This window comes from Rhincodon typus, chromosome 2, assembly GCF_021869965.1.
Source record: "Rhincodon typus isolate 14 chromosome 2, sRhiTyp1.1, whole genome shotgun sequence".
NCBI classification, from domain to species: Eukaryota; Metazoa; Chordata; class Chondrichthyes; order Orectolobiformes; family Rhincodontidae; genus Rhincodon; species Rhincodon typus.
Genome location: NC_063333.1, coordinates 121420229 through 121443729, shown reverse-complemented (window position 1 = coordinate 121443729; position 23501 = coordinate 121420229). Strand labels below are relative to the sequence as shown.

The following is a 23501-nucleotide window of genomic DNA, read 5'->3' as shown; positions in this document are numbered from 1 at the left end:
AAAGGCAAACCGACAGCAACAGCTTCTCTCAAGCCAACATGTCCACCAGTGAGGCAATAATTACTCAAGACCAACTCTACTAGGCAACACATGTCATTCACACGCCTGACACCAGACTCCCAAGGCAACTATTCTACTCAGAACCACTTATCGAAGAAGCTTCAGATCAAGAAATTGCAGAATAATACCAGAGATATGGGGGAATAGGTTAAATTACGACAACAGGAAATATATCATGGCTTTTATACCCTCGATCACAGAAGACATGACTCGATTGAAATATTTAAAATACTAGAAGGGTTCAATAGGGTAGATAGAGATTGGTTCTTTCCAGTAGCAGGGGAAGTTGAGAATGAGTATAAATAAATCAAATCAACAAACTTGCTGTATCTTTTCATCTAACCTTAAAACAAACCTGCTGAGCTGGATTTTCAACAACCAGCGAGGTCTGCTGCAGACATGCATTGAAAATTATCATTTTGAATGGTGTTAGTGGATTCTGATGCCCCTTAAATGCAACAAAGTTTTTCTAATGGAAGGTGGGAAGATGAGCTGCAAAGTTGCACATCTCTAATTAGTTGATTACTGAGCTCATTATAGAGTCCAATAAGAGGTTTTGAAGCAGTAGCTTTAAATTTTCAATCAGGAGGGAAGAGATAAGCAGAATGTCTGGTGACAAGCTTGGGTGCAGCTATTTGAGCGCAGGGGAATGTCAAGAGTACTGATGGTTGCAATAGTCTACACTTTTAAACAACGGCTATGTCTACTGAGCTGCTCAACCACTGACACTAATGGTCACCATCACTGCAACTGAGAGACTTGAATTTGGTAAGTGTCCTGAGAGACATGTGAGGCTACTGGTGTCACTTGGCCAGCTGGTGTTGGTAGAGGATACCTTAGCGAAGCAAAGGGATGCAGCTCATGGATTTGAAATTGGGCCGAGTAGCAGAACAAAGCAAAGCAGAGCTTCAACAGATGCACTCCTTTGACCAAAAGGCAATCAGACAAAGTGTTTCAAGGAGAAGAATGCGCCATCTACAACATTGCACCAAAGGGTCAACTGCCTGCTGACAACAGAGTGAAAGTGCCAAAGGAAGCAGTGGCTCTCCAGCCAGTTGCAACTTTTGTAGGTATCAATCTAGTGTGGCATTCCCTAACATTTCAGGGCATGCTTCATAGACAGCGAGTGCCTGCATCCTCCATTCATGGAGGTTGGCATCAACAAAGCAACAGCCTCACCACATTCTCTTGGCACGTCATATAACTATAATACAGTTCATCATTTCAATATTGCAATTCGGTTCTCATTGACACCTTACATTATAACGCTGCTGACAGGGCATAGGGATAGGCATCTATATCATGGATTGGAACAGTACTATCTCAGTTTGCTTTCTTCATGCTCACTCACTTTGTGCTTACTTGAATACTTACCATATCTCTGTGTTGTCTTGCCTTTTATCCCAGCCAGAGAACCATGCAACTTGTCATGTTTGCTAACAATGAACAGTCAAGAAGATGAGATGTTGCTGTACAACACTATGCTACGTCAACGGCACATCTCCAGCATGTGTCAGTATCTTACATGGAAAACACGTGGAATGTGATACAATCAGTCAGGATCTGGTCTATCCTCAGTTAAAGAAGGTAGTGAGGTGACTCAAATGAGTGAATAGGAAAAGCAGAGGGCAAGAATGGTTAGTAATTTGGGGAATGGAATTCCAGACAGCCACTGAGGAGAGATGCTGAATGCAGTATTGAGATTGGTAGGCCAGGGGCCTTGGTGGGACATGGGTGCACTAACAGAGTTAAAATAAATATGAGGTAGCAGGGAGAAGATAATGGCACTTATTCTTGCGGAGCACAGAAGATTCTTAACCTGCTTGCAGCACTGCTGCATGTTCCTCCAGATCATGGACACTGCACTAAGCTGTGTTGTTACTTCAGAGCAGCCTGGCACAGTTTGATTTAATGTGCAGCTACGGTTTAAATATGGCACTAGCAGCATGAACGCTTTAGGGCACTGCACATTTTTCCACAAGAGTGATGCTGTGGAATACTTACTTAATGACAAAAGCAATGTAGAATTGTGTGAGAAAAGTTACCAAAGTTTATGAAGAGAAACCCTCCATGAAACTCCCTGAAATTGACACTTAGTCTTCTTGGGAAAATTCAACCCCATGTTTTTATTAACACAAAATACAGTGCATTCACTCTCTCTTACCCTAAATTAAACTAGCCATCCGAACATTCAATTCCTTGAGTATTATGTGTGAAGAGTCCTCAGTTTTGCATGGCTGCAATCTTTCCAGCACCAACCCTAAACATAGGGATGGATCTTCCCATATTTTGGCTCAGTAACATTTTCACTGAGTCCACTGAAGGGTTTCTCTCACAAGGCCTAGTTAGTTTTCTTACACGATCATCACAAACCCACTTCATTAACTACCTACCATTCCCCTATGACACTTTCTCATTGAAACTGGAACTGGAAGTACTTGCAAATTCCCTGTCACCAGTTCCATCTTTGACTTCCAGATGTACACCATCAAGTGTTGAGTATCAAGAGTTATTCTTCACCATTAATTTAGTCAGAGAGCAGCCACAGGCCAACACCTCTCATGGCACAGCTGACACTTCCTTGTACATTCAACTTCACATCCCTCCACTCTCAGCACTGTAAGCACCAGGCCATACATTTGGCCTCTTAAATGCAGCAGGAACACATGAGAGTTCTCAAGGATATAGGCATCATGGCAACTCCCAGGATACTGCACACAAACCTCTAAGAAGTGTAATTGATGATCACAGATCAATTATGCATTGATTAGAACGGTTTTATCTTGATTAACTCAGCTCCGTTACGATATGACCCTGTCAATGCAATGTGTGTACAGTTTATTGTGCCCTGCACCTGACGGAAGCCATCCATATTGGCAAAGCCTGCTGCCTTGCTGCAGCAGTGACCTCATCACAGATGAAGTAGTGAGATCTGGCACAAATTGCATTGATAACAACATTAATACATTTTTGAATGGACAGTTGAGAGATCCCACACAAGTCCCCAGTGGCTTCTTGGAAGAAGTTAGTTGCAGACAAGTTCAATGCAAATGTTATCTTGATGGTCTCCAGGATAGGATGGCCACCCACCCCTTCATGTCACAGGTCTTGCTCCAGCAGGTGGCATAGTTATGTGACAGTGTCCCAGGAAATCCTCAGTCTGTGCTGATAGTGTGCATCTGTCATCCAGAGGAAATGGTGAGGACTATAGTCTCTGGCTTTCCTGTATTGCCTGCTTATCCTGATGGGCCTTTCAGATGCATGTATTCATGTGCAGGCTATTTGGCGTTCGCTGTAGGTGGTTGTTGGCCTTGGGCTTGCTGATGCCTCTGTTCCTCTTTTATTTCTCAGAGATTTTGCTACACTCTAACGTTAGCCTTGCTATGACTGGCTCCATCAGTCACATCTGCGATGAACCTGAGTAGAGGGCATAAGGAGTTAATAAGGTCCTTAGCAATGTGACCAGTCAGTATCACTCACAAATGACAGCTTAACATACTGCTCCTTAAGTGGGACATGAAGCACTCTAACAATGGAATAACTCAATATTGAACAGTTGAGATGGCTGAAGGGTATTATCACTAGACTATCACTCCAGACACCCAATGATCTGGGGATGTGAGGTGAAATTGTGCCATAGCAGATAGAGAATTTGAATCTTTTCTTGCTAAATAAGATAAGAACCAATGTTGTTAGGGGCAAGATACTGGCATTGATAGAGGATTTGTTGACTGGCAGAAAGCACAGAGTGAGAATAAAGCGGTGTTTTTCAGGATGGTAGCTGGTGACTATTGGAGTTCCACAGGGTTCAGTATTGGGACCACAACTATTCACATCATACATTGACGATCTGGATGAATGAGCTGAGGTCATTGTTGCTAAGTTTGCAGATGACACAAATATAAGTGAAGGGTCCGGTGGTGTTGAGGAGGTGGGTAGGCTGCAGAAGGACTTGGACATGCTAGAAGAAGGGGCAAAGAAGTGGCAGATGGAATACAATGTATGATGTATGATGTCATGCACTTTTGTAGAAAGAATAAGAGGCACAGATTATTTCCAAGATGGGAAAAGGCTTTGGAAATCTGAAGCAAGAAGGGACTTGGGAGTCTTAGTTCAGGATTCTGTTAGTGTTAACATGCAGGTTCAGTTGGCAGTTAAAAAGGCAAATGCAATGTTAGCATTGATTTTGAGAGGGCAGGAATATAGGAGTGGAAATGTATTCTTTGCTGGGCTTTATCAGACTGCATTTGGAATATTGTGGATAGTTTTAGACTTTGCATCTAGAGAGAGATGTATTGGCCTTGAAGAGGATCCAGAGGAGATTCACAAGAATGATCCCGAGAATGAGGTCTTGTCAAATGAGGAGCAGTTAAGAACTCTGGGTCTGTACTCTATGTAGTTTAGAAGGATGAGGGGGGAATCTGATTAAAAATTACAGAATACTGAGAGTATTGGGAGTGGACATGGAAAAGTTGTTTCCTCTAGTAGGAGAGATTAGGACCTGAGGGTACAGCCTCAGAGTGAAGAGAATGACCTGTTAGAACTGAGACAAAGAAGAATTTCTTCATCCAGAGGATGGAGACTCTGTGGAACTCACTGCCACAGAGGCTATGGAGGCCAAGTCATTGAGTGTATTAAGACAGAGAGATAAATTCTTGATTAGTAAGGGGATTAAAAATTGTGGGATAAGGCAGGAGAATGGGATTGACAAACATATAAGCCATGAGCGAATGACACAGCAGGCTCGATGAGTTGAATGGCCTAGTTCTGCTCCTATATCATATGGTCTTATGTACTTTGACTTTGGTTCTTATTCCGATAAAAACACCACCAGTCATGTCACAATGAGACAGTAGGTCATTGCAAATGCTGCATGAATACTGAATCTTTCCACTCCCAGCCCCACATCAACTATGAAAGACATCTTCACACATAAAAGTATCTTACATTACATGTACAGATCAAGTTGAGAGGGAATCAGTTCCATGCCTCTGTGCAGCCTATGAGGATTTTCATTAGCTTTGTGTTTTGTAGCCATCAGGTGTCTCTTTTAAGGTTGCCTGGGATTAGTTCTGCTTCACAGAGATCTTTATCTTCAATCTGCATGAACAAATAACATTGTCAAGATTGCTAGTGATCAGCTTTTGCAATCGCCATATTGTACACTGCATCTCATATCATCACATGATATGATTGCAAATGACTTCAATCTGCACTCTGCAACTACATAATTGATGCAATTGCCCCTTGAAGGACCTCTCATCATTCACAAGTGAAGCCCGTGCTATGGCCCAAAGAACAGCATGGATCATATCTACTCTGGGAATATTTGCAGCTATTTTCCATTGGTAGAGTGCCCTCAGAAGTGGAGATATCATGGAAGACAATGCAGGGCACGCTCGGCACTGTGTCCTAGGCTTGGCCTGGTCATTAAGCAATTCCCCTGTTCCTCCATGTCCCTTTCTACCTGGCTGTCTCTAGACAGCCCATCCCAACTCATCCCTCACACATTCCCACCCATCACCTAGAGGTACAACTGCAATTCTCATCCTCATCCTTGAGCCCATCCCTGCAATTGGGTCCTGCCCACCGTTGTGATGTACACTGCCCGTGTCAAAGTCACAATGGTTAATCATAGCCTATAACACCCCTCCCTCAGTATCCCATGTCCTTCCATGCACTATCAGGTCCTCCTCTTAGGTGTTGAATTTTCCTTCATCAGCATCCTAGTCTTTTCAATGTCTCAGATTGTTGTCTCCAATCCCACGCACTGATTGCACCCACGCCCTACCACACAGTGTTCCCTGATACCAATCCCCTCCTTGATGTTTATTGAACAAACTCCCAGCTGACTATGGACCACCACCTTGATTGATTTGGATGCACAGCCTGATTAATGACTGACCATACCATTTAATGTCCCTGTGCAGATCCCAAACTGATGAAATACGCACCCCCTGACTGCTTGTACTTGTTCTCCAGGTTTGACTATGACCAATTCCCTGAACTGTTGTGAGACGGAGCCATTAACCCTGGTGGCCCACGTGAATGATTGATCATGGACAAGCCGCTGGGCGGTCAGTGAATACTGCCCTTGACTGACTGTACCAGAATCCCCTGATTGACAGTAGCCCCCTTGATTTAATCACTTCCCTTCACGTTTCAGAAGTGGCCATTTGGGTTAATACACATGCTGTGTGTTTGTCACGTAAGCTGTTGGCCATAATGTAGCAAGGTACCATACAGCAACATGTTCAGACTCCATAAGTGATGAGTCCTGAGAACCACAACAGGTTGCCTGGATTTGTGTCTGCACTAAACAGCAAGACAAGACAGAAATATTGTGAGCCTGTAAAGTCTGGCTGAGGGAGCAAAGCACAAAAAGGCAGTGAGTCAGGAATGCTGCAGGCATTCAGGTTGGCACAGAGTGAGTGTGTGCAGAACAGAGTGAGCAGCCCTGAGATGCCCCCGGTCCAGTCCGTGAACTGGGTGCCTGTCCAACATGGCACAATGTCCTTGCTGCAGCACTGGCATAAGAAGTGCCAGTGTGCTCCTAAGTGCAATATTAAATTGCAGAAGGTACAGTTAGTGGATACAGTAAGTATACAGTAAGCAGAGAGGCTGGCACATGTCAGATTCCAGCATCAGGAATATGATTTGCATGCAGCTGCTACACATGGAGGACGCCCCAAGGTGTTGCTGCCATTTGTCCAACATGGAGGACAGGTTTGCCAGGTACCGGTTCTGACTTTTATGCCGGGAATGCTCGGGATCTATCCAGGCTGGTGGAAGAATGGGAGCCTGCATATTAATGAGGCAAGATTAGGTTGTAATGTAGGAGATCATAAATGATAATCTCCGTTAATACTCCTCTTGCAGCTCACTACAGAATCTGACATGGACTTCCTAGACTCGGTTAGAATTGCTCTTTTCAGTCTGGATTTCAAGAAAGGCCTCCCTGCACATCTTCGAGTATTCTCCCAAATTTCTCACCATAGCTCACTTCCGGCAGAGCCCGAGAAGGTTCCGCCAGTAGCGTTTTAGATGCTGTCCCCTGCGATTAAATAGCATGACTGCTTCAAGATGGGCAACTGTTAGATCAAGTTCTGGTCGGTATACCGTTAAAATCGGAAAACGTGCTGGTCTTGATTTGCCTTCATTGCACAAGCCACCTATTGATTCCAGAGATCTGAAGACTGGGTTTTTTATTAAAGTCCAAACTGCGCGGCTCAAACCACATTTCATTCGATTTATGAGGAATGTTGAGCACAAGATCGAATGCATTATACGGTTGCTCGAAGCCATCGACTTTTTAGCATCACTTATTTCTATAACTTGAAGCTGGGAATTTATGTCAGACGTACGAGCCTATTACTATTTCTGGCGACGTTATAAACAACTCCAGTCTAACATGAAAATAGAACACAATTCCAGTTGATTGCATTTTAAATCTGCAAGTCGCCAGAAGAATGCAGACTCTTGTTGACTGCGGGATGAATTCCAATAGGTTTGTGTGTCACTTTCTCAGTTGTGCTCTGTTAAATTTCGAGGAGTCTCCTGATGTGAAGTTTTAGCAGTAGGGTACGGTAATTTTTCAAAGCCTACTAATGCACTTTTAAATTCCAAAAACGCAGGATGGGCTTTACCTTCACTCGTTCTTTTGGAGGTGGGAAGCTTCGGCTGAAATCTCTGTGGCACCTTAATCAAAAAGCGCCTGTTCGATTATCAGTATTTCTGCCTGTGAAATTACCAGCTTTGGCTGAAACATTGTCTTCAAAAACTGTCCACTAGGCATTAATCTGGACATGTTGACATGTCTATGTGCTTTCTATTCTTCTCACGTGGGCGTCTTGGCTAGGCCAACATTTATTGCCCCTTCCTAAATGACCTGGAGAAGGTGGTGGTGAGCTGCCTTCTTGAACCGCTGTAGTCCTCGGGGTGTAATGCTAAAAGGAAAGGAGCTCCAGGATTTTGACACCGTTACAATTGGAATATGTAAACAAATGAACATTACAGACCCAATGAGATAACACATTGTGGAGCTGGAGGAACACAGCAGGCCAGGCAGCATCAGAGGAGCAGGAAAGCCGACGTTTCGGGTCGGGACCTTCTTCAGTTCTTACTATCTCTGATTGAGAGACCCAATGAGTTGTTTTCGAAGTAGAATGCGATAAAGCCATGTAGGGGATCAATGAGTACAGTAACGGTACTACTCTCTGTGCGTGTTTTTAGTTCATCCAAGTATATAGAAACGTATTGTACATTCAAGACCATCAAATTGATGTTGTATTCTAGTTTGGAATTCGTAAATAAAGATTTGAAAGAAAATCAATATTATGTGACTGTTTTGCAATTGGAAGGACTATTTTGCCTGTGGGTAGCTATGAGCATTTGACGTCAATTCCCATGCCACAAATTAAGGAAAGGTGTTACTTTGGAGACATTCAGAGAAAGTTCACTAGGATGATCGCTAATATGGAGGGATTGTCTTATGAGCAAGGGTTAAACAAGTTGGGAGTCATCGGAATTTTGAAGAATGAGAGATGTTCTCTTTGAAACACTTAGGATCCTTAAGGCGCTGGACACGGTAAATGCTGAGAGGACGTTTCCTCTCATGGGAGGGTCTAGGACCAAAAAGTATAGTCTCAGAATTATGGGGGCATCAATTTTAGACTAAGATGAGGAGGAATTTCTTCTCTCAGGCGGTTGTGAGTCTTTGGAGCTCCTTGCCACAGAAATCTGGGCGAGGGGGTGGGGGGGTAGTGCGGGGTCTTCGTGTATATTTAAGGCTGAGGTAAATTCTTGATCAGTAGGGGAAGCAAGGGTTATGAGGAAAGGGCAGGAGGCAGGAAAGTGGACGTGAGGGGTATCAGATCAGCCGTGATCCTACGGAACAGCCTATTCTGTTCCTATGTCTTATGGTTTTACGGTCTTAAATACCATTTACACAAAAGGAATAGGTAATTCAAGCCTGACAGTGCTTATGACCCGCACCAGTCTTAACCTATTCTATTTACTTCATCTCACTCTCATTATCTCCTTCCATCGCTTCGTCCCTTGCGTACTATCTAGCTTTCCCTTAAATCTGGTCCAAATTCAAAATGGACATTTGAGACGGATATCGTTCGATCTGATGTGAACATTTTGAGTTAGGAGTTTACATTGTGAAAGCCTCCATGGACCTTACATTCCCAGGGGCGCAAGAAAACATGACACTTTAGCATCAAAACCTGTGACTCTCCGACACAAATAGCCGTTTTGCCACGAAGAGGTTCCATTCATCACCGAGGTACTTACTGTGTTCTGACGGCTACGTGGGCCATCACTCATTCTCTGCAGCTGCAAAACCTTTCAAGATTCCCCAACTGCAAGCTCTCAACAAGGACGTGCAGATCTTTATCTTTTGAAAAATCTTTTACAAATTGTGAGCAGGGGAGAGGGTAATTGCGGTCGACGAGTCGGCGGAAGTATCTGGTGGAAGAAGCGGGTTTGGGGGTGGGGGGGTGAGGAGTTGCATCAAGGGATGTGTCTGTGTGTGTGTGTGAGAGAGAGAGAGCCCCGCTTTACTGGACAAGACGATGCGACCAACCCGAACCTCCTGATTTAAAAACACTTGTGGCTGGTTGAATCAGCTGAACATCGTTTCAAAGCTCTAATTGTTTTCATTGTTTATTGATTGGCATCATAATTTTACTACTCCTTATTTGTTGAGTAGAATTGAATTTCTGCTTGATTCTCATCAACACCGCGTCAGATTGTAACCGTTTAATTCATCACACCGCAGTCCGTTTTGTCAACCCAAAGGAAATGGAAATTACATTAACTCAGTCCGCATGTTTGTAGCTTTACGCGCCTCTGACCTTTAACAGAAGGATTTGTAGTCAGTCTACTCAAATAATATTATGGGTGAATGGACATGTATCACGTGTTGTAGTGACACTAGGTTGTTAATTGCCCCTGTCGTATTAGGTTCAAGGCCCATCCTGCTTATATGTTTTCTCTTGGGCATGCTTCGCTCCTATACGCTGGAATCGCTGTCCTAAATCTTTACTCTCTGACTCTCTCCTCTTTCCATATGGTGTTCCTTAAATCCTAGGACCTTGACCGAGCTTTCAGTCATCTATCCGTATATCTCTTTGTGGCTCTAGTGATGCTCCCGCCCAGCGAGTATTTCTCTCTATTGAAGGCGCTATAGAAATGGAAGCGGTCTTACGCTGCAGCGGTTCGCGTTCCAGCCGCTGAAGCAGAAACTCCGAATTCAAATCCCACCCTAAGTTTGACTGTAAGGAAGGTGTATTCACAATGTGGCCATACTGTAAATCCTTCCAACGTAGGCCAATGGTAGACGGTAAAAGCCGGAGAGATTCATGATCAGAGATAGTAGGAACTGCCGATGCTGGAGAATCTGAGATAACAAGGTGTAGAGCTGGATGAACGCAGCAGGCCAAGCAGCATCAGAGGAGCAGGAAAGCTGACGTTTCGGGTCTGGACCCTTCTTCAGAAAGCTTTCCTGCTCCTATGATGCTGCTTGGCCTGCTGTGTTCATCCAGCTCTACACCTTGTTCTCTGAAATTCATGATCAACCGTGCGATAGAAAGAAATTTGAGCCCATACCAACCACGTAACAGTGTCTATTGCCTGAGCAAGCCAAAATCCTTGGCGGGCTGGGTTTCGATCGATTGGTGCCAACAGCATTGGTGATCGATTCCTATCTGGGCAGATCTCCCTTGGTGGATATAATGACACTGTGGGTCAAATCTGCCTTGAGGCAGCGAACAGGAGGTGTATCAACAGAGCAAGAAAATATCACCGTTGATGTTAAAGTGCATTTCCATGCAGCGTATATGTGTGAAAATTGGAAATCCTGTGTGTTGATGTAGCACCTTTCACGCTATGGGCATGCCAGTTTACTGATAGCGCTGAGTTCATGAACACATTCATCTGCTCGGCGGTGTTGATGAAAAGATATTTGTTGAGCAGGATACGATAAGAAATTCCCTGTACTCTTTCAAATAGTGCCGCGGGATTTATTTTTTACCGCTACAATCCTCCGCAACAGGACAGTGGAAGGGAATCACACACTGTTCTCCAGTTCTATATGCAGTCCTTTGGCTGACTGAGACACAATGAAGTCAGCCCACTAACCAAGAAACAGGATGTTCTGCCCCGAGATCGACTTCCTGCACCCACGTTTCTGACTCAGCTATTCTTCATCCACGCCTTTGTTACATTGACACAAGACTATTCCTCTCCTAACTGACCTCAATCCCAGCACTTCGTATGGACGGCATCCAAACCTCTGCTGAGCATGGACCGAGGCGCCGAGTTCCTTTCACCCATCACCCCAATGTTTGCTGATCACAGTTGGCCTTCCGACCGGCACCTCCTTGATCTTAACTCTCTCGGTCTTGTTTACAAGTCTCTCCAGTGCTTTATCCCTCGTTATTTCCGCAGGCTCCTCCAGCCGATAACACTTCAAAGCCGAGCCATCCCCAATGCGCTTTATCCCAGTATTGGTGGCAATGCCTTCTAATGCCAACTTCGCTTTGAAGTTTCCTCCCTAGACCTCTCTGTCTCTACTCCTATAAACCAGTCCTCTGAATCTCCCTCGTTGACCAAGCCTGTCTCCTTGTGTGGCCGGCTGTCAAATTTTGTTTGTGAGGCATCCTGAGATATTTCTGCGACACTCGAGGCGCAATTCTGAGTGCAGTTTGTTGTACATTTTCTGTGAAGTCATTGAGATAAATATTTCGATTATATTCGAGACGAAGAAGTTGGTTGTGTTCAGTCAATTTTGGCGTTAGTAAAGTCCCCCAGTCCTTTGACCCGATGTGGAAAGGTTAGTAACTAGTTAGTTATTTCTGTTACGTTTTCATTGATAAGACGTGTACAGTTTTGTGTTAACCAATTACAATTGCAGCGTTCTATCTGAGCATTATAAACCCGCCAAATGTATTCCCCCAAAACCAGCTTCCTGTCAGGGTCGCTGCTTTGAACCCATGCAGAAATCATTTCTGAATCCGACTGATCCGGGGCCTCTATACCACGATCGAGACAACCTTGAAGCATTAAAAAGAATACACATTCTACATATTATACTTGACAGTGAATCATCAGGAATATATCTGGTTCAATTGCTGTCAGCTAGTAAATGCGCTTCGTGTTTGACTCCTTCGAAACAGGTATCAAGTGTTTCTGCCTGTGAAATCCTCAGGTGAAGCAAATGTCTTCATTTTGGGTAGTCACTGAGCACCACTTCAACGCTGGGAGCGAGGGCAAAACAACATCTGTGCGCCGTTGCCTTTTGTGTACCTTCTGGGTACTGGATTAAATAATCGCATCTTTTGCACTTACACAGTGTTTGCTTTTACACCCTATTCACTTCTGGTAACTATATTGCTAGTAAAGAATCGAGTCATTCTTTCGAATAAATTGATGACACGTGCCTTCGTTTGGCTCCAAATCGTTTTCTTTTTGCTGCCGTTGATTTTATTGCAATTTTTTTTGCTCTTTGCCAAATTCTATGATCTTTGAGTATTTTCTGTTGTGCTTGGTTGACGTGTATCTAATCTAACGTCCTCTCCGTTGCTGCGTAAAGATATGTGTCCAACGTAATAGGTCACCAAGTAGCCCATCTTCTCATTCCCGCCACCGATCGGCGAAGTTTTTTTGTTTAGTACAATGTGACGTTTGACTTGGAGCTGGTGCATTTGGTCAGCGCCCTTGCTCCCTCAGGTACTGTGTGCTTGGCGGGCTCGTCTCGGGAACTAGCCGACGGTGCTGCGCCTGTTGCATTGGGCTGGGCGGGAAACCTCCCCCGCGATGCACGGGAAAATATCGTTGACCAACGAGGTCATGATGCACGTGGTTTTGGAGGAGATGCCGGGGTTAACCTGCCTCATCACTTTGTAGATTTGGATGGAGTACCGTTCTTTCCTGGACTTTCTCCTGGTCTTGCTGCTTTTTGCTGGCGCCCACTTTCTTAATGCCCCTCAAGGACACTTGTCCTTTCTTTCCCTCCACCGTGGTGCCAGTCAAACTCAAACAGAATGGTTCACAGCACAGGAGGCTCATTATGCCTAGGCCTATGCAACCCATTTAGACCTGGTCCCCCAATCTTTCGCCGTAGCCCTGAATGACCTCTCCCTTTAGGCAATTTAAGTCTTTTAACACGACTCCCCTTGCCAAACTGACATGTCGTCTGCCCTCACCATAGTTTTATTTAACGCATTCAAGATCATAACTTAGAAAAGGACAATCTTAGTCTCCCTCTTATTGGTTATTTTGCAAACGATTTTAAATCTGTTCACTCGTGTCCTTTGGCTACTGATTCTCCTCCTGGACAGAATGGTTTATTCTATTTTGTTTTATAAGAAGTCGTCATTCACCTCCTGGAGCAAGATAATAGGGATCTCGGTTGTGATTCACTTTGCCCACCCTTGTTCCATATTTCTGAATCCGTTTGTCGATCACAGTTTTGATTTCAAACAAAAAATGGGCAGTTTATTTGGAGCGGGAGTGGGGGACAGTCGCTCCTGAATTCATTCCATCCTCTGTATTAAGAAGCGCTCCCCGACTCGCCCCCCTCATTACAGCAAAGGCCATTGCGATGGAAAACAATTTTTAAAAATTGTTACTAAGAGGGACAGGGCATTTTGGATGAAACAAGGAGAAATCTGGACTTGCTCAAAGCCGATGCATTACCGACAGTAAACATGTGTTTAGATCTACATTGTGAACGTGAGAGTATACGCTACCGTTTAAGAAATCATATCTCTTGCAGGCACAGAGGACGAGGACATTGAATGTGGATCCGTGACTTTTGCAGTGGTGGAGTAATTTCCACGCAGACGTTTTCCAGAACAGCCGTTTTAGTTCATGAGAATGTCGTGCCTGGGACGAGTACGGCGTGACCCATGTAATGGGCTCGATTCCGATTTCGCTACCATGAAAGCACCGTGAAACGGACAATAGCACAGATTCTCTGCCTGGAGCACTTTCTGCGCAATTAGCAGATCGACTGTCTCTTCTCTTTTGTAGAGAGGGAGGGAGGGAAGGGAGTTGAGTACTTCGGTTTCTTTTAACAAGAGTTGGTGGTTTCACGCTATGTAAGGGCCAGCAGCATAATTTCGTTTCTGCATACGCGATAATTATGTATATCTTGAGAAAGGTATTCAAATATGGAGAGATATTTACATATTTACTCAGACAAGAGTTCTATATACACATTTACTCATTTACAGGCACATGTATGGGAATCATGCAATTATCATTCAGCCAAAAGTCGTTAACCCTTTAAATACAGAACAATTTCGTTTATTGGACGACGTGTTCTCCTGGTTACGCGCAATAATGTGTTAGGGGGCATCACTGTGGCTATATATTTCTCCGGTGGTTTGATTCATCTCACAATAATGCAATTTTCCGAACACCCATCAGCAGAATCTAGACTGTTTTTGAGAAATACAGGCCGTCATGTCACAACGTTAGCAATTACTGATTTTAAAAAAAATTTCTGGAAGTTTGTGGTTTCTTCCTATGGCACAATATGGACGTTTGGATTGCCATTTGCAAACGATGTCGAAGACATTTACAAACACCTCTCTGTCTTCGCCAAATTCCATCGCTTGGTAAAGTGGGAGGACCTGGGTTGCTGAAACATCCGGGGTCTGTGTCATCAGTCTCCCAGCTTTGAGTGGGCTGGGAGCCTCCCACTTTGACCTGTGAGAGGAAGGTCAGGAACCTGGGAGACTCAATCCTCCAGACCGCTCCTAAACAAAATAAAAACATTAAAGGAAAATACTATAATTAAAAACTAGTAAATGGCGTGTCAACTTTTAACAGTCATTAAAAACACGTCCACGAATGGCACGGATGTGAAATGCAGCAGTTTAAACAACAGTGTCGGTAGCATTTAGTCAAATGTATTCCACGAATGTCACAATTTGAGAAGTCTGGATGGAATATAAAACAAATCGGGCTAAACGCTTCAGTTCACGTGTTTCTTTAAATACGATTGTGTTTCCATAGCACCATACAACCACGTGCAGGAGGATTAACCGGTAAAATTTGCGGAAGATCGGAAAATTGATGGGGTGGCAAAAAGTGAGGAGGATAGCCTTAGACTACAGGACGATATAGACTGGCTGGTCAGATGGGCTGATACATGGACAATTGGAATTCAATCTGGATATGTCTGTAGTGACGCACTTGGACAAGACAGACAAGGCAAAGAATACAGGATGAATAGTAGAACCCCGGAAAGCACTGAGGATCAGAAGGACCAGGGGGTGCATGTCTACCAGTGCCTAAGGTAGCAGGAGGGGTGGTTAGGATACTTGCCTTTATTAGCCAAGGCATAGAGTCTAAGAGCAGGGAGGTTATGCTGAACTGTATAAAACATTGGTTAGGCCACAGCTAGAGGATTGTGTGCAATTCTGGAATCCACATCATAAGAGGGATGTGATTACATTGGAGAAGGTGCAGAGGAGATTTACCAGGATGTTGCCTGGATTTAAAAGATTAGATTGACTGGAGTTGTTTTTTGTTATTCATCCACAGGATGTGGGCATCACTGGCTGGGCCAGCATTTATTGCCCAGAGGAGAGTTAAGAGTCAACTACATTGCTGTGGGTCTGGAGTCATAGGTAGGCCAGAACCATGTAAGGATGACAGATTTCCTTCCCTAAGGGACATTAGTGAACCAGATGGGTTTTTACGACAATCAACAATGGTTTCATGGTCATTATTATTGAATTCAAATTGCACCATCTGCCATGGTGGGACTCAAACCCAGGTCCCCTGAACATCACCTGGGTCTTTTGATTAATTGTTTAGCGAGAATACTACTAGGCCATCACCTACCCTTTGAGCAGAGGAGATTGAGAGGGCCATGATTAAGATGTATAAAATGATGAGGGGCATAGACAGGGTTGACAGAAAGAAATAAAGCAAAGAACAGCTGATGCTATTAATCTGAAAGAAAAACAAGAATTACTGGAAAAACTTAGCAGGTATGGCAGCATCTGGGGAGAGAAAACTGAGTTAATGTTTTGAGTCCAGTGACCCTGCTTCAGAACAAGAATAAACTTTTCCCATTGCTGGACAGATCAGTGACTGGAGACACAGATTTAAGATAGCAGGCAAAAGGTTCAGAGATGAGAGGAAAAAGAAAATCACCCAGAGGTTGGTGAGAATCTAGAACTCACTGCCGGTAATGATTTAGAGGCAGAAACTCTCATAACATTTAAGAAGTATTTCGATGTGCACTAGAAATGCCAAGGCATACAAGGCTATAGGCCAAGTGTTAGAAAATGGGATTAGAATAGTAAGGTGGTTGTTTTTGACTGATGCAGACTTGATGAGCCAAAAGGTCTTTTTCTGTGCTGTTGATCTCTATGTCTTTAACTACAGGCCAGAAATAACTGAATTTGTTCAACTTAAAGTAGCAAAATGTTCCAAGTTCCTTCACAGGGGCAATTATCAAAGAAAATTTTACACCCTGGGATACAAACATATGTGAGCATAGGTAGTCAATTACTTGGTCAAAGACATCAGCTTTATGGCTTGTCTCAAGGCAAGAAGAGAGGTATAGAAAGACAGTGAGGCTTAATGAGAGAGTTCCAAACTATATGGATCAGGCAATTCAAAATGCCTCCCACAAGATTGTAGAGCTGGATAGAATACATAGATGGGAAGGGGGCTGAACCCATGCAGGGATATTTAAAAAAGGATACAGGAGCAAGTATGGGTCAATGTTGATGGGTGAAGGGGATTTTAGTGGTAAAAGGAGGAGAAGGCAAATTAGATTCCAAACAGGTAATATACATATGGAGGCAGGGAGCATGGCTGAGGTATTAAATTATTAATTTGCTTCTTTCTTTACAAAGGAAGAAAATGCTGCCAAAGTTATAATGAAAGCAGAGATACTGAAGCAGCCAAAAATTGTTAAATTACGAATATTGACTGTACTTAAAAATGCCACATCACCAGGACTGAGTCAGATGCTTCTGAGGTGACTGAGGAAGTTGGGGTAAAATCTATAGTGGCACTGATGATAAGCTTCCAGTACTCAGTAAATATTCAGCTGGTGCCAGAGAATGTTCCACCCTTGTTCAAAAAAGGCTGTAAGGATAAACCCTACAATTACAATTACAGTCCAGTCAAATCATTGATGGAGAAGCATTTACAAATGATAATCTGGAACAAAACAAATGGTCAGTTAGTCAAACATGAATTAATTTTTTAAAAAGTTAGTACGGATTTGTTAAGGGCAAATTATGTCTAACTAATTTGAGTTTTTTTTTGGTGAAGTAACAGAGAGGTTTGATGGGGGTAATATGGTTGGCATGGCATGCATGGACTTTCAAGAGGCACTTGATAAAGTGCTATGTAATAGACTTGCCAGCAAAGTTGAATCTGATGGAATAAAAAGGATAGTGGCAGCATGGATACAATGTTAGCTGAGTAACAGAAAACAGATAAGTGGTGTATGGATATTTTTCAGACTAGAGGAAGGTATGTTATGGGATTTTCCAGGCATCAGTATGAAGACCACTTCCTTATTTGACAAATCTTACTGAACTAGATTATGGTCCACACAGCACATTTGCAAAACTTGAAAGTATTGTGGACAGTATTGAGGATAGTGATAAACCTCAAGAAGACACAGACAGGCTGGTGGAATGGGCAGACAGATGGCAGATGAAATGTAATATAGTGAAGTGAGAAATTGTACATTTTTCTAGGAAGAATGTTGAAAGCAATATAAAACAAAGGGTGCAGTTCCAAAGTATTTACAGGAGCAGATGGATCTAAGCATATATATGTATTGAAGGTGGCAGGGCAAGTTGAGAAAGTGGTTAATAAGATACACAGGGTCCTGAGCTTAATAAATGGAGGCATGGAATACAAAGGCATGAAGCTTATGATAAACTGTTATAAAACATTGGTTCAACCTCAACTGGAGTATTGTGTCCAGACTGGACATGACACTTTTGGAAGGATGTGAAGGCATTGAAGAGGTTGCAGGAAAATTTCATGGTTCCCTGAGATGAGAGACCTCAAGTATGTGGATAGATTGATGAAGCTGAAGCTTTTTCCGTTTCTATTACCTCCACTTTATCAATTTTTAACTGCTTCAGTATCTCCGCTTTCACTATGACTTTGACAGCATTTTGTTTTCCTTTGTAAAGAGAGATGCGAAGTAATAATTTAATACCTCAGCCATGCTCTCTGCCTCTATGTGTATATAACCAGTTTGATGTCTAATCTGCCTTCTCCTCCTTTGCCACTAAAACCCACTTCACCTATCAAACTTGTACTCGTTGACACATACTTGCTCCTATTCCTTTTTTTAAACACCCCTCCATGGCTTCAGCCCCTTCCCCATCTTTCAAAGGGATTTTCAAAAGGAAATTAATATATATCTGAAGGGAAAAGATTTGCAGATATAAACAAAAACAGGGAACTACCTGAGCAGCTCTTATAAACAGCCAGCATAGAAATGACAAATTGAATGGCCTCATGAGTTACAATCATCCTATAATGCTAAAGTATAAACTAAGATACAGGTAGCAGTGATTGTATGAACATATGCTTGCTGGGGATGCCAGGTGGGAGGCCAACTCAAAAAATATTGAAATAGTCAATATGATTGTAACAAAAACATTGACGAGGCTTCAACAGCACATGATAGTGGATAGGACCCGAAATGGGTAATGTTATAGAGATGTTATAGCTAGTCTTGATGATGGACAAGATATTGGTTTAACATTCAGCTCAGCGTTAAATAAGAAAGTGGGCAGAGGTTTAAGATGAGAGGGGAAAGATATAAATGGGACCTCAGGGGCAACTTTTTCATGCAGAGGGTGGTGCATGTATGGAATGAGCTGCCAGAGAAAGTGATGGGGGCTGATAAATTAAAACTTTTAAAAGGCATCTGGATGGGTACATGAACAGGAAGAGCTTAGAGGGATATGTGTCAAATGCTGGCAAATGGGACTAGCTTAATTTAGGATATCTGGTCACCATGGACGAGTTGGACCGAAGGGCCTGTTTCTATGCTGTACACTTCTATGACTCTATAATTATCCCTGTGGTCAGGGACAATAACAGGGCCAGTGGCTACAGAACAGAATTATAGTATGGAGCAAAGCCAGTTGTTTCATTTTTCCCATATTTAGTTGGAAAAAAATGTCTGTTTATCCAATACCTAAAGTCAGAAGAGCAGTGCCATAAAACAAAAGTATTGATGGGATGAGTGAGTTGGCTTGGCGTGTGTTTGGATTGTACTGCAGAGTGGCAGAATGGATAAGAAATTCAAGGAGCAAGGAAAGGTTTTTGGGGAAACCAAATGCTATAGATCAAAAAGAGCAATTGTAAGTGATTTTCTGGCAACTTTAAGAGAGATAGCAATGAAATCAGGCAAAGGCAATCCCATAAATCCAGACAAATGAGGAGACTAGTTGGAGGATGATGACATGGTCAGTAATGTCAAAATGTACAGGTAGGTCAAGAAGGGTGAAAAATGACCATTTACTACATCACACTTACACAAACATACATACATACAAACAAATGAATTAGGAGCAGTGGGGCACTTGGTCACTCAAGCCTGCTTTGCCATTCAATAAGATAATGGTTGATCTTACCAGCATATCTGGATAACTTTTCACCCTCTTGTTTATCAAGAATCTATCCACTTCTGCCTTAAATGCATTTTAAAACTCCGCATCCATCGCCTTTCGAGAATCCACTGAGAACAAAACAATTCCTCATCTCTGTCCTAAATGGGTAAGCCCTTACTTATAAACTGCAACCCCTCATTTTAGAGTCTCCCACAAGAAGAGATTTTTTTTTCTGCATCCATCATCTCAGGTTCCCTCAGGATCTTATGCATTTCAATCAACTCATCTTTTACTCTTCTAAACTCTAAAGGATAAAGTCAAACGTTTCTTCATAAAACCCAACCATTCCAATTATATGTTTAGTTCACCTTCCATAAACTGCTTCCAATTTATATTCTTCCTTAAATAGGGTGACCAATACTGTATGCAATACTCAAGAGGTGGTTTCACCAGTGCCGTGTATAATAGAAACTCATAGAAATGCCACTTCAATACCAAGACATCAAATAATTAAAACTAATTAAAATAAAATAACCAGAGGATACATGATGAAAATCTTTTTAGCCGCTGCCTGAGGAGGAGGCGCATTCAATGCCGACTACAAAGGAACCTTAAGAGAAGAAAAACTGTTCTGCAGGAGCAAAGCAAAGAGTGACTAACTGAGTTGCTCTTGCACAGAGCCAGTATCACCTCAATGAGACGAATGGCCTCCTCCTGTGCTGTAACGATTCTATGATTTTAGGAGTAGTATGTCCCGCACGAATGATGTGATTGAACGCGATTAACTTTTTAAAATATGTCTTTAATTGTATGAGCAATAAATTCATCAAGTTCTCCTGCTTGTCGATATATAAGTACTTTAAAAACTGTCCATCAATATTCCTAAAGAGGAGTCTCTTTTTTGTGCATGAATGAAAGGATAGTTTTCCATCTTAAATACACCATTCGGATTCAGAATCTTCTCACTTGTACAGTAAATACCCGGTTTCCGTCGCCACGCGCTGCGGAGACATGGCTGGGAAAGAACGAAGTGTTTAAGGGTTGCTGAGGACTGGGGTTTGGAAGAGAGATTACATTGCTATCCGCCATGATCTAAGAAGACGAGCAAAGCAGTAGAAATGAGATAAATTTACTCATTTGCTGTCCCTATGCGAAAATTGTACATGAAAGAAAACATTCCTTTAAAAGTCTGCTTTAATTGATTCATTCCCTGATACAATTAGAGACAAACCGAAATATAATTGATTTCTAAAAGCAGGCTCCAAGACACTCAGAGGTTATGATGTAATGAACACTTAGAGTAGCTGCGACAAGAAGCATTCGGTTTTAAATGGAATACTAAAGTCACATGCGTGTTGGACACGTTTCAGAACGGGTGTCAAATGTGCTTATCTGCTTCCTTCAGTTCTGTGCTGGATGTTTGTCGACTGCAATAATAATAGGGACAGTGTTGCAAAACTTCAAACGGCATTAATTAATGCAGAATTTGAAAATACTGTTGCTTTTATGTAAGGATTTATAACTTTTAACTTATTATGCTTTTACAAATGGGATACTACCTACAAAGTCGAACAGTCTTATCATGAAACTCGAATCGATAGTCGGTATTTTACTGCAAATGTACTCTGCAAACAATATTCATTAATTCAAGAACTCCCACTTTCATGATAAGGCATCATTCCAATCTGCTTTTTTGTCAGCCTAGCTTGAGACAGCGATTTTACATCCGTCAACCTTAACTTGGAAAAAAAAGATTGCAACTTCTTTGTAACCTAAAACTAAATAAGAATTACTCCGAGAACTAAAACCCGCAGCTTTCTTTACCTCTAACAGAAATCTAACCATAGCCCTAAACAACAGCGGATTCTAACAATAAACAAAATGTAACACTAAACCTAAAGACTTCGGCCTCTCCTAAGCCTAAACCTAAATAAGAACTAATCATAAATCTAAACAAGACCTAATCATAAACATAACCAAACCTAACCCCAAACTTTAGGATGGCAACGTCTCCAAACCGAAATCTAAATAAAACCTAAAGGTAAACGTTCATTGTTGTAAACCAAAACAACTCTTAACCATAAACCGAAACCCACACCTCCTCCCAACACAAGGCCTAAAGAATAAATAAAAAAAAACTATACAAGAACTTTTACAAAATTAAAAGTGTCTAACTCCATACCTAAACAAACCTGAGTTCTAAATGTAGAGATGACAGTTTGATCTAATCGTAAATTTCAACAAACCTGTAGATATCCCAACCCTAACTTTACACCAACCCAAAACAAGCCACAACTTCAACTAACCTGAACGAGTAATAACTTGGACCTAGACAAGCCGGTAGCATCAACTAACATGAAGGAGATATGACCATCACCTAAACAAACCACAACTTCACCTAATCTGAACAAGAAATATTCCTAACTTAAACAAGCCACAACTTCAACTAACCTGAACAAAGTATAACCCTAACCTAAACAAACCGGTAGCTTCAACTGACCTGAACAACGAATAACCTGGACCTAAATTTAAAAGAAAAACCTTGACCTAAACAAGATCACAGATTCCTCTCGCAGTCGACATGTGCTAATTCTGATAGTCAACAGTGTGTCCTTCGACAATCTATGGAAAAAGATGCAAAAACCAAATTAGCTACTGCCAGTTCCAAAATAATTCAAGTTTACCCTAACGCTTGCTTTAAACAATGCCGCAGGAAAGCCTCGCTATTTTGTTTGCGCTGCTAACTTTACTTAATTCTATTTTTTTTAAAAACACGAGACTATTTTTTAGCTCCAGGTGCTGTACTGCTGAAACCTGTATTATTTTGCTAGGTCGTGGTCTTTAAAATGCATCAATGCAGACATTATGCCGCTCAAGATTCCAGATGAAACATGCAAAGGGCGATTTTGGTGCCTGAAATTTAGAATTATTTTTTGTTAGAAGACATTGGCTTCATACTATGTACTTTGAAATTTGCCAACGTTAGTAGGCTCGCTACTCCACTGCAACAAAATCGGCCTACTCTTTCTGTTACCTTTAACAGTCCCTAAATAAGGTTAACGTTTTTGCATCTCTTACCCCTAAATAAGCAGTTTTGGCCATTTTTTTAAAGTGCGAAGGGCAACTGCAAATCAGCAGTTGTGACAATATCTACACATATATCATTAAAATGTAATTGTTTTGCTCAACCTCTGGCGTGGACGGCATCACTGATTTTCGGGCCTTTTTTGAGACATGAAGTCGCGCACTCCTTACAATTCGATTCCTTTATTCCACAGAATTCACTCGAGTGCAACCAAGGACACAGCTCGAGCGTTGGATAGTGGTCGCCATCTTTTACTTGTGGACTGTTACAATGACTGAAAAGCTATTCACATGTGCTTCTCCTGTTATTTTGGTGAAAACGTTTCTCCAAAAATTTCTTCCGTCCCTTTGGAATCTCGCAAGTCCCGTAAAAAAATGAGCAGGGATCCCGTCTACTCAAAAAGCCTATTTCACGTATTCAGATAAGAGTTTACGCCACCCTTTTCCCACCGATCCGTGTGTAGAGTCTGCCTCACAGTCTGGCCGATGCCACTCAAGGTCTGACCTGTAACTTTGACCCTCTTAGGTCAAATAAATCTTTCTCAAGAGGTACCGTAATGCTCATTTAACAACATATCTTTCCCGCACGGTTGTAGTTTATGTCTTGTTAAAACTTTTATTGCAATCATCTTGGACTGGGAGGCGTGTTTCCTAATTATATTTTAAGAATTCTGTTGTTGGAAAATGGATCCCGCTCGTCTTTTGCGTGCCGAAAGCGGGAATGCCTTG

The 23501-nt window shown here is 42.3% G+C and overlaps 2 long non-coding RNA genes across 2 annotated transcripts; both read right to left on the bottom strand.

The window, feature by feature from the left end:
* Window positions 1-3234: 3234 nt before the first annotated feature.
* LOC125485280 lies at window positions 3235-9457 on the bottom strand. Its single transcript, XR_007264004.1, has 3 exons — window positions 9358-9457; window positions 5008-5160; window positions 3235-3477 (listed from the first exon to the last, which is right to left on the bottom strand). It is a non-coding gene; the product is annotated as an uncharacterized LOC125485280 (long non-coding RNA).
* A 4893-nt stretch (window positions 9458-14350) lies between these two features.
* On the bottom strand, window positions 14351-23487 carry LOC125485790. Its single transcript, XR_007264501.1, has 2 exons — window positions 22878-23487; window positions 14351-14831 (listed from the first exon to the last, which is right to left on the bottom strand). It is a non-coding gene; the product is annotated as an uncharacterized LOC125485790 (long non-coding RNA).
* Window positions 23488-23501: the final 14 nt, after the last annotated feature.